This window comes from Arachis hypogaea, chromosome 17, assembly GCF_003086295.3.
Source record: "Arachis hypogaea cultivar Tifrunner chromosome 17, arahy.Tifrunner.gnm2.J5K5, whole genome shotgun sequence".
In the NCBI taxonomy this organism is placed as follows: Eukaryota; Viridiplantae; Streptophyta; class Magnoliopsida; order Fabales; family Fabaceae; genus Arachis; species Arachis hypogaea.
Genome location: NC_092052.1, coordinates 73,146,206 through 73,156,992, shown reverse-complemented (window position 1 = coordinate 73,156,992; position 10,787 = coordinate 73,146,206). Strand labels below are relative to the sequence as shown.

Genomic DNA, 10,787 nt, shown 5'->3' with positions numbered 1-10,787 from the left:
TGCTTCTTTGATCTTATATTTGCTTATTATTAATCCTCTCTTATTACCATTAGATGCCTTGATATGTGTGTTAAGTGTTCTCAGAGATTACAGGGCAGGAATGGCTCAGAGGATAGAAAGGAAGCATGCAAAAGTGGAAGGAATACAAGAAGTTGGAGAAACTACTAAGCTGTCCAGCCTGACCTCTTCGTACTCAAACGGCTATAACTTTAGCTACAAAGGTCCAAATGACGCGGTTTCAGTTGCATTGGAAAGTAACGTCCGGGGATTCGATTTGATATATAATATGCCATAGTTGCCCTGACGCCAGGCGACGCGAACGCGTGATCCACGCGGACGCGTCGCATCTGCGAACTTCAATCCGCGCGGCCGCGTGGACGACGCCTCCGCGTCACTTGTCCGCGACCTGAACGTACCAGAATACGCAAGGGGCGATTTCTGGGCTATTTCTGACCCAGTTTTTGGCCCAGAAAGCACAGATTGGAGGCTATAAAGTGGGGGAATGCATCCATTCAGAGAGAGCTCGCCAATTTTCACTTTCCATGATTTAGATTTAGTCTTGAGAGAGGTTCTCTCCTCTCTCTCTTAGGATTTAGGACTTCTCTTAGTTTTTAAGAGTGACTCTCGATCCAGGTTTTATGTTTCTTTGTTTTAAGCTTCCCTTTTCACTTCTATTTATTTATTCCAGCACTTGAGTTGATTATTTACTTTTATAATTTAATTTATGAATTATTCCATGTTACAGATTGTTATTTGAATTAATGATATTTGAGGTATTCCAGTTTATGATTGCTCTCTTTAATTCATTGGCTTCCATCTAAGGATATTTTTATTCCAGCAATTTTACTTTTTCCCCTTTTGGTTTTGGTTAAGAAATCAGTAACTCAACATTATCAAACTCAACATAACTGATAAATCGCTATCTTGCTAATTGAACTGAACTTCAATAATCCCAACTTTTTCTTAGGAAATAAATAGGATTCAAAGGTCAAACTAATTAGTCCCTTGACTTTCCTTTGTTTTAGCAAAGGTTAACTAAGTGGAATTTAGATTCAACTTTCATTATTGTTGAGAGAGATAACTAAGTTGGACTTCCAATTTCTCTTACCTTGCCAAAAGTTTGCTTTACAGTTTTATTTATTTTAATTGTCATTTACTTTACTTGTCATTTAAATCACTAGCTTCTCACCTTCTAAACCCCGATTACAACCTTTATAGCCAATAATAAGAACATACTTTCTTGCAGTTCCTTGAGAAGACGACCCGAGGTTTGAATACTCGGTTAACAATTTTTAAAGGGGTTTGTTACTTATGACACCCAAAATGTTTGTATGAAAGGACTTTTGAAGGTTTAGAAACTATACTTGCAACGAGGATTTATCCGCAAATTTCTAGACCACGCAAAAGTTTCTCTCATCAGAGGACTCACTACTTAAGTAAAGATGTTGATTTCTAGCAACTGTATCAATGAGCTCTTGAGCCTCTTCAATTGTCTTTCTCATGTGTATAGATCCACCAGCTGAATGGTATAGAGACATCTGGACCTTTTCTGTAAGCCCGTAGTAGAAAATGTCTAACTGTACCCATTCTGAAAATATTTCAGAGGGACATTTCCTTAGCATCCCTATGTACCTCTCCCAGACATTATAAAGAGATTCATTATCCTCTTGTTTAAAGCCTTGGATGTCCAACCTTAGCTGTGTCATCCTTTTTGGAGGGAAATATTGATTCAGGAATTTGTCTAATAACTGTTTCCATGTTCTTATACTTGCTGTGGGTTGGTTATTTAATCACCTCTTAGCTTGATCTTTTACAGCAAATGAAAACAGTAATAATCTGTAGACATCCTGATCTACTTCTTTATCACGTACTGTGTCAGCAATTTGTAAGAACTGTGCCAGAAACTCAGTAGGTTCTTCCTGTGGAAGACCGGAATAGTGGCAATTTTGCTGCACCATGATAATGAGCTGAGGGTTTAGCTCAAAACTGCTGGCTCTGATGGGAGGTATACAGATACTACTCCCATATGAAGTAGTAATGGGGTTAGCATATGACCCCAGAGTCCTTCTGGACTGTTCATATCCACTTAGGTCCATGATGGAGAAAGGGAGATGATGTGAATTGTAAATAGAAATTTTATTTTATTTAATTAAGGACAAACCATAAAAAAGAGAATAAAATAAAATACTTGGAAAATAGAATATAAGTTTCGAAAGCTAAAAGGAAAAGAAATAAAAGAAATTCGAATACTAAAATGATTACTTAATTAAAAAGATTTCAAAAATTTTGGATATGATTTTCGAAAATTGAAGAGAGAAAAAGTGGTTAGGAAGTTTTCAAAAAGATATGTCTTAAAATTAAATATACTTGTAAGAGAATAAATAAAAGAAAAGATTTGAAAAGGATGTGATTTTAAAATTTGAAATTAGAAAAGATAAGATAAGTTAGGTAAGAGAAGATAAGTTTTAAAAAAAAGTTTTGAAATTTAAATTTTAAATTTGAAAATTGAATTTTAAACTTTGAAATTTGAAATTTAAAATTTGAATTTTGAATTTTGAATTTTGAAAAAGTCAACAATATAAGATAAAGATTTGAAAAAGATTTAAATTTTGAAAAGGTTTGATTTTAAATTTTTTTTTTAAAATTTAAATTTTGAAATTTGATTTTTGAATTTTAGAATTTAATTGAAATTTGAAATTTGAATTTGAAATAAGATAAGATATGATAAATGCAAATTTCGAAAATTCAATTAAAATAAAGAGGGAAGATATTTTTTTAATTTAATGAGGAAAGAGAAAAACAATAAAATGACACCAAACTTAGAATTTTTAGATCAAAACAAAGAAAACAAACAAGAAAACTTTGAATGTCAAGATGAACACCAAGAACACTTTGAAGATCAAGATGAACACCAAGAACAAATTTTGGAAATTTTTAAGAAAATAAAAACACAAAGGACACCAAACTTAAAAATTTTTATACTTTGGACACTAATAATTCGAAAAAATGTACAAGAAAAACAAGGAAAGACACAAAACAAGAAAAACTAAAGATCAAACAAGGAAAATAAACAAGAACAGCTTGAAGATCAATGAAGAACACAATGCATATATTTTTGAAAATTAAAGAAAAAATAAAACATGCAATTGACACCAAACTTAAAGCATGAAACTAAACTTAAACAGAAAACTCAATTATTAGTTTATTGGTTTTTTTTATCTATTTATTAAAAAATTTTTAAAAAAAATCTAGAAAAAGAAAATAAGGATTTTAAAATTTTAACAAAAACAATAATAGAAGACTCAATTTTAGTGACTCTAAACCAAAAAGATAAATTTTTCCTAATCTAAGCAACAAAATAAACTGTCAGTTGTCCAAACTCGAACAATCCCCCGCAACGGCGCCAAAAAACTTGGTGCACAAAATTGTGATTACACTTTTCACAACTCCGCACAACTAACCAGCAAGTGCACTGGGTCGTCCAAGTAATACCTTACGTGAGTAAGGGTCGATCCCACAGAGATTGTCGGCTTGAAGCAAGCTATGGTTATCTTATAAACCTTAGTCAGGAGATTAGTGATCAATATGATTTTTGTTTATGAAAAGTAAATAGCATGAATTAAATGTTACTTGTGATTCAGTGATGAGGAACTGGTTGAGATTCCAGAGATGCTCTGTCATCTGAATCTCTGCTTTCCTACTGTCTTCTTCTCCAAACACGCAAGGCTTCCTTCAATGGCAAGCTGTCTGATCCTTTCGGATGAAAACTACCAGGTACGATCTTTGCACGGCTAATCAACTGTCGGATTTCTCGTCTCGGATGAAAAATACCATGTACAGCTACCGCACGGCTAATCATCTGTCGGTTCTCACTAGCGTCGGAATAGGACCCTTATCCTTTTGCACACTGTCACTGCGCCCAACATTCGTGAGTTTGAAGCTCGTCACAGTCATCCCTTCCCAAATCCTACACGAAATACCTTAGACAAGGTTTAGATTTTCTGGATCCCAGGAATGTTGCCAATTGGTTCTAGCCTCTACCACAAATGTTCTAACTTCCGGACTCGGTCTGTGGATTAGAGACCCAAGAGATACACACTCAAGCTACCGCCCAATGACTACATTGAGCTCAGATAGAACGGGAGTGGTTGTCAGGCATGCGTTCATAGGTTTGAGAATAATGATGAGTGTCACGGATCATCATGTTCTCTATATTGAAGTACGAGTGAGTATCTTAGAATAGAATCAAGCGTGATTGAATAGAAAACAGTAGTAATTGCATTAATACATTGAAACACAGCAGAGCTCTTCACCCCCACCTATGGGGTTTAGAGACTCATGCCGTAGAAGATACAATATGAAGTGTAAAATGTCATGAGTTACAGAATGAATCCCTAAAAGTAGTTTTTATACTAGACTAGTAACTTAGGGTTACAGAAAATGAGTAACTAGGTGTAGATAGTACAGAATTCTACTTTCAGGACCCACTTGGTGAGTGTTTGGACTGAGCTTTCAAGCTTACACGTGCATATGCCTCAAGTTGGAGTTAAACGCCACCCTAGGTGCCAAAATAGGCGTTTAACGCCAAGAAATGTGCCAGTTCTGGCGTTTTACGCCAGAAAGTTTTTGGCTAACTTTTAACGCCAATTTGGGCCATCAAATCTCGGGCAAAGTATGAACTATTATATATTTCTGGAAAGCCCAAGATGTCTAATTCTCAACGCAATTGAGAGCGCACCAATTGGGCCTTTGTAGCTCGAGAAAATCTATTTTGAGTGCAGGAGGGTCAGAATCCAACAGCATCTGCAGTCCTTTCTCAGCCTCTGAATCAGATTTTTGCTCAGGTCCCTCAATTTCAGCCAGAAAAGACCTGAAATTACAGAAAAACACACAAACTCATAGTAAAGTCCAGAATTGTGATTTTTGAATAAAAACTAATAAAAATATAATAAAAAGTAAATAAAATATACTTAAAACTACCTAAAAACAATGCCAAAAAGGGTATAAATTATCCGCTCATCAATAGTTAGGGTGTTCCATCGGGTTGAGCGGCGAAGGGTAGGACCATCAGGATGAACGATAGTGTAAGTGGAGGAGGGGGAGGAAAATGAGGGTTGAGATAGAATGGAAACATGATATGACAGTATATTGAAAGATGGTTACACTGCCTAACCCTAATAATTTAAATTTAAAAATTAATTATTCTAATAAATTGAGAATCTGATTTTAATAATTAATTTAATCTTTCTTTTTTTAAACCATTGTTCACATTGTTCAACACTTTCATTGTTCTCCTATACTTTTTCAATCTTCATTTAAGAGTATTCGAACCTCCGACATTTGCTTAGTTTTTTTTTTTTACAATGATAGATATCTAATTATGTACTTTTAAATTATAAAATTTAGCTGAGTAATATGAAATGATAATAATAATAATAATAATAATAATAATAATAATAATAATAATAATAATAATAATAATAATAATAATAATAATAATAATAATAATAATAATAATAATAATAATCAAGGTTCTGAAAATCAGACCGGCCGGTTTAATCGGATTAATCGAAAACTGGTCACTTGGCCAGTCCGGCTGACCCCAGAACCGTCTTGCAAAAAATCGGCAAAAAACTGATCGAATCGGTAGTTAAAAACCGGTCATTTTTTTAAAGGTATCGGTTTTTCACCCTGGATCCTAAACGGCGTCGTTTTGAGACGCGAAAAAAAAAAAAGAAACCCGCATAGATGAACCTTGACCCGGTAACCCAACCCAACCCAACCCTTTATACAAACTGGAAACCCAGTCTCCTCACTCACCAGCCACCACACCTCAACCCTAATTTCACTCCCAATCTTCATCCAACAACGAAGGCCACTGTCCCTCCCAGTCTACCACAATCGACGTTGTCACCAGGCAGAAGGATCTCCAACGGGCGGATGGAAGGAAGCTGGTCTAGTCTGGTTGCGGATTGAAGCTGCTGCAGCGGCGTCGTCCTCGGAACTCCGAAGCTGGTCTGGTCATCTGGTCGGTGTCGTCTGCTTTTCTGGTCGACGGAAGCTGTTCTATCAACATCACGAAAGCTGCTCTCTTCTGTCGCCGTGACCTAGACGCCTTCTGTGCTCTCTGCCGCGGTGAGTTTGTACTGGTTTTCAACCAATTTTTTTATTTTGTTAATGAATTATATGAATTAATGCAAAGTTCTTTATATGGTCAATTATATAGATTGATGCAGAGTTCAGTTTCTGTATGTAATAGCTGCTGTAATTATTTGGTTAATTTTGGTTAATTATATGGATTGATGCAGAGTTGTACTTCTTTATTTGGTCAATTTTGGATTATTTGGTTAATTAATTAACCATAGCTGCTATAATTATTTGGTTAATTATATGATGCAGAGTTCTGCTTCTGTATGTATTATCTAATTCTCTAAATTTTGCTGTATGTAATTTACTAATTTCAATAATTTGTAATGGCTAGACTGCTGTATGTAAATTCAATTTTGATTCCTAAATTTTGCTGTAAATGACTAATTGTTGCAATGGCTGCCATATATATAGTACATTTGTTTAATGTTGTTTCTTTTTATGGTAGAACATCTTGTGTTTGTCATTTATAGCATTTTGATTTTTTTTTAGTTATAAATTTTGATATTTGAAGTTGTTTATTAACTTTTAGTGATAAATTATGGATAATTTATTATATGAAATTGTCAAATTTTAAATTTTATTAGTTTAAAAATGATTGAATTTAAATATTTAAAATTATATATTGAATTTTTTATATAATTTTACTCTATATTTAATTAAACCAGTTCAACTACAGTTCGACTCCGATTGAATTATTGAACCAGTCACTCGACCGGTTCAATGACCGGTCTGGTTATCACAACCTTGATAATAATAATTAATTCAACTACATAGAAATGAGTTAGTGCTACATAATTAAAGAATTTAATAAATAATGTTTGGAACAGATTAAAGACAAAGGAATATTCATTTTTTTAATGTTATCGTTGGATCTTTCTCCTTTCTAATCCATTGTATCAAATTTTCAAGTGAATAAATAAAAGATAGAATTTTGTATGACAACTTTTTTTTTTTTACAAAAATATTTTATATACATTAAAAATTAATTATATATCTGTATATATACATATTAATTTATAAATTTTTTTAATTAAGTAATGTTATAAATTTATCATAATAAAATAATCAAAATATAATAGATCTATAACCAAACTTGTTTATAATAATAAAATGCCAAATACATATTATAAACTGAATCTATTAAGTGGAGAAAGTGCCGAATAATCAAATATATGAAAAAAATAGTTTACTTATTTTTTAATTTATTTTATTATTTTTTATTTTTGTGAAATTGCGCAGTAATCTTCATCGAAGACGAAGAGGAAAAAGAAGACTAAAACCAGGAACCTTCAGCCATTCAATTACATGAACAGAGAAATCAATTGTTACGAGAGGCAACGGCACAGGCCAATTTATAAACGAAGAGCTCCCACATAACACAGAAGAAGCATCTAGAAAGTCAAATTAACAACTGCGATGCAAACCATAACATGACCTACACGCTGCGTTTCGATCGAGATCCATAGCATCGTTCACGGACCTCTGAGGAAGAACGCCAAGAAGAAGGTCCAAAGCGAAAGTAACAAGAGAACCTGAAGAAGCAGCTCCATGAACGAGCAGAGCTTCATCTTCTTATTCTTCCGACGTTCCTTCAGCAATTCCATCTTCAGATCCTGCATCTCCTTCTTCAACTTCTCCTGAAAACAGAAGCGCTGGAATCAGATAAACAGAAAATTGAAGAGAGAGAAAAGAAAAAGGAAGAAAGAAGTAGGGGGGAAAATGTATACGTGTTCTTCTTCTCCGTTGTTAACGGCGCGAAGTGAGTTCAGGCGGTGGAGGAACAAAGCTGCTTTGGTACAGCGACTCAGTGACGCCGTTCGGAATTTCAGAGCCTTGTTATCTTGTTCGTTGTCCATTTCTTACTCTCTTTTTCCCTTTCTCAGTTGCAAATTTGTAATTCCGTTTTGTGAAGATTGCCTCTTCCCTTTTCCCGCGCAAGGCGTTTCTTTTAGTTTCTTTCCTTTCTGGCTTCGCTTCGTATCATTTGTTTATTTTCTTTTTTTTTTCTTTTTTCTTTTTGGGTTTGGGTTATGAATTTGACATGATATACACTAGTGTCTTTTATATGGATTTGGATTGTATTTAGAGGTGATCAGCTGGGCCAAAATTAAACAGCTCATCAAAATGAGAGAAAAAATGTGGGAGATGATAGACCCAATCCTTTTGACAAAAAGAATGGGCTTCTGAGGAGGGATCTGTCTCAAGTCTCTACGAGCAACATGTTAAAAAAAAACATGTTTGCGCATGCAGCGGCTTTAACTCCAGCTGAGGATTCACGTCCAAAAAAAAAAAAAAAAAAAACTCCAGCTGAGGATTTTTTATTTTAATAAATAAATAAATTATAATAATTATTGAAATAAATAATTTAAAAAATATTTATCAAATTAAATATTCTTCTCATACCTTATTTATACTATAAACGAGATAATTTTGCTCGTATCTCGTTTATAGTATAAACGAGATATGTATATTTTTTTTCAATTTTCATATCACGTTTACAGTGTAAACGAGTAAACGAGGTATATGTATTTATAAATATAAAAATATATTTTTGAAAATAATAAAAAATATTAATAATATCAATAATTCAAACTTTTAGCATGCAATTAGTACTTAAAAAAGTTAGTAGAAGAGATTAAAATAGATATGTTTGATCAATTAGTACTTAGAAAGAGTACATGAAAAATTTTAGATTAAATTATACATCGAATTAGATTGATTTAAATTTAAAAATTAAAAAAACTCTTAGGTATTCAAATTCCATAATGAAAATTATGTTCACATTTTTTATTCGAATCTCCGGATACAGGATATTTGGTCGGTTGGTAGGTGGCATTTGGATACTCTTTATTCTCCTTTATCTCAAAATCTGAAAGGTAATATTCTCTCTTACAATCCAGATGAACAAGCAGGTCTGGAAGTGGGTTGGTATTGGTGTGGGTCTGCTGCCAAAGTCTATGACTCACGCAATGGTTACTTGTGGTTGTGTAAGCAGCTATTTGGTTGGGAGGAGCGGGAGAATTGGCTTTGGCTTTGGCGTCAGCTTGTTCCGGAAAAGCATAAGTTTTTGGTTTGGTTGTTTCTTAAGGAGGCTCTTCCTACTGTAAGTTTTCGCTTTAGAAGAGGGATGTCGTCATCGGATACGTGTCCAAGATGTATTTCTAGCCAGGAATCGGTTTTACATTGTATTCGGGATTGTCCAAAAGCTCAGGTTGTTTGGCATAGGTTGGATATTTCTTGTCATCCTTTGGATTTGAAGAACTGGTTTTTGTATCATATCAGAGAGCATCCATTCAAGTTTTTTTCGGGATTTTGGTGGATATGGAGAGTAAGGAATAATGACATCTTTAATCCTCATGAAACTTGGCTTCCGGGAAAAGTGATTTGTCTGTCATTAACTTCAGAAAAGGAGCTTAGGAATATTTTTGAATTACAACATATGTCCCTTCCCTCTACTCTAAATGGTTTTTGGAATCCCCCATCCATTGGTACTTTTATGATTAATTGTGATGTTAGTTTTTTTGGTTCGGGTGATAGTGTTGATTTTGCTTGTGTTATTAGAGATTGTAATGGGAGTTGGCAAATGGGGTGTTTGGGAATAATTGAGAGTAATAGTATTCTTCAAGGAGAATTGTTTGCCATTTGGAGAGGATGTCTCTTAGCTTGGGATGTGGGTCAACGAGATGTTATTTGTGAGACGGATTGTGTGGAAGCATTTAATCTTGTTACTCAAGATGGTTTTGGGTTTATTGATCCATTAGTACTCAAAATAAGAGATATTATTTATTGGAATTGGCATGTTGACTTTCGTTTGATTATGAGAGATGCAAATATGGTGGCAGATACTATGACAAAGATGGCGATGAAGTTACAACTTTTACATGTGGAGCTTCTTTCACCTTGGGAGGAGTTTAAGAGTAGTCTTAAACGGGACTGTCCCTCTATTTAAACAGTTCTTTGTTTTGTTTGTTTTAAAATTCCATAATGAAAATAAATACGATAATTGTATCTAATCTTAAAAATTGAAAGATGGAAAGCCTTAAAGTTAATAGATAAATAAAATAGAGAAAAAATGATAACTATTTTAATTCTCTCCTCATCCTTTAATTAATAAATACAGTGTGCTAACTCATACAAATTAAAAGATGGGAAGAACGAAGTTGATGCACCATAAATAAAATACAAAAAAATGAGAAGCTGATCTTCTTCTTCCTTTATGGAATGTGTGCCACCAGATATCAATTTTAAGAAATCTTGAGGTTGAGGAAAGAGAGAGTGGCTCAGATGGGGATAACTTCAAATTATTTGTAGAGTAATGATTGGGATGAACTAGGAGTCCCAACTAATTTTCTCCGACTCGACCAAGATTAAATAGGTAAGGTGTCTAGTAGTCCAAAATAAAACCAGAAGCAAACAAGGTGGGTTGCTGCACAAGAGGTTTCGCCCAACTTGATCTTGTCAATGTAATAAATTTTTTCAAGGAATTTCAAAGGAAAGGAAATAATAAAAAGTGAATAGCAAAAATCTCACAATAATCATCTACAATTGAATCATTTGCAATATTCTGTTATCTCTGTTAACAAAAATCTTCATTGAAGGCAGCTGATGGATCCTTATTACCTGCAAATTCGGCAATC

General features: G+C 33.8%; 1 non-coding gene across 1 annotated transcript; it reads right to left on the bottom strand.

Moving 5' to 3' along the window:
* Positions 1-7,424: 7,424 nt before the first annotated feature.
* Positions 7,425-8,177, bottom strand: LOC112765481 (uncharacterized). The gene is made up of 2 exons (XR_011874792.1): positions 7,878-8,177; positions 7,425-7,787 (listed from the first exon to the last, which is right to left on the bottom strand). It is a non-coding gene; the product is annotated as an uncharacterized protein (transcript).
* Positions 8,178-10,787: the final 2,610 nt, after the last annotated feature.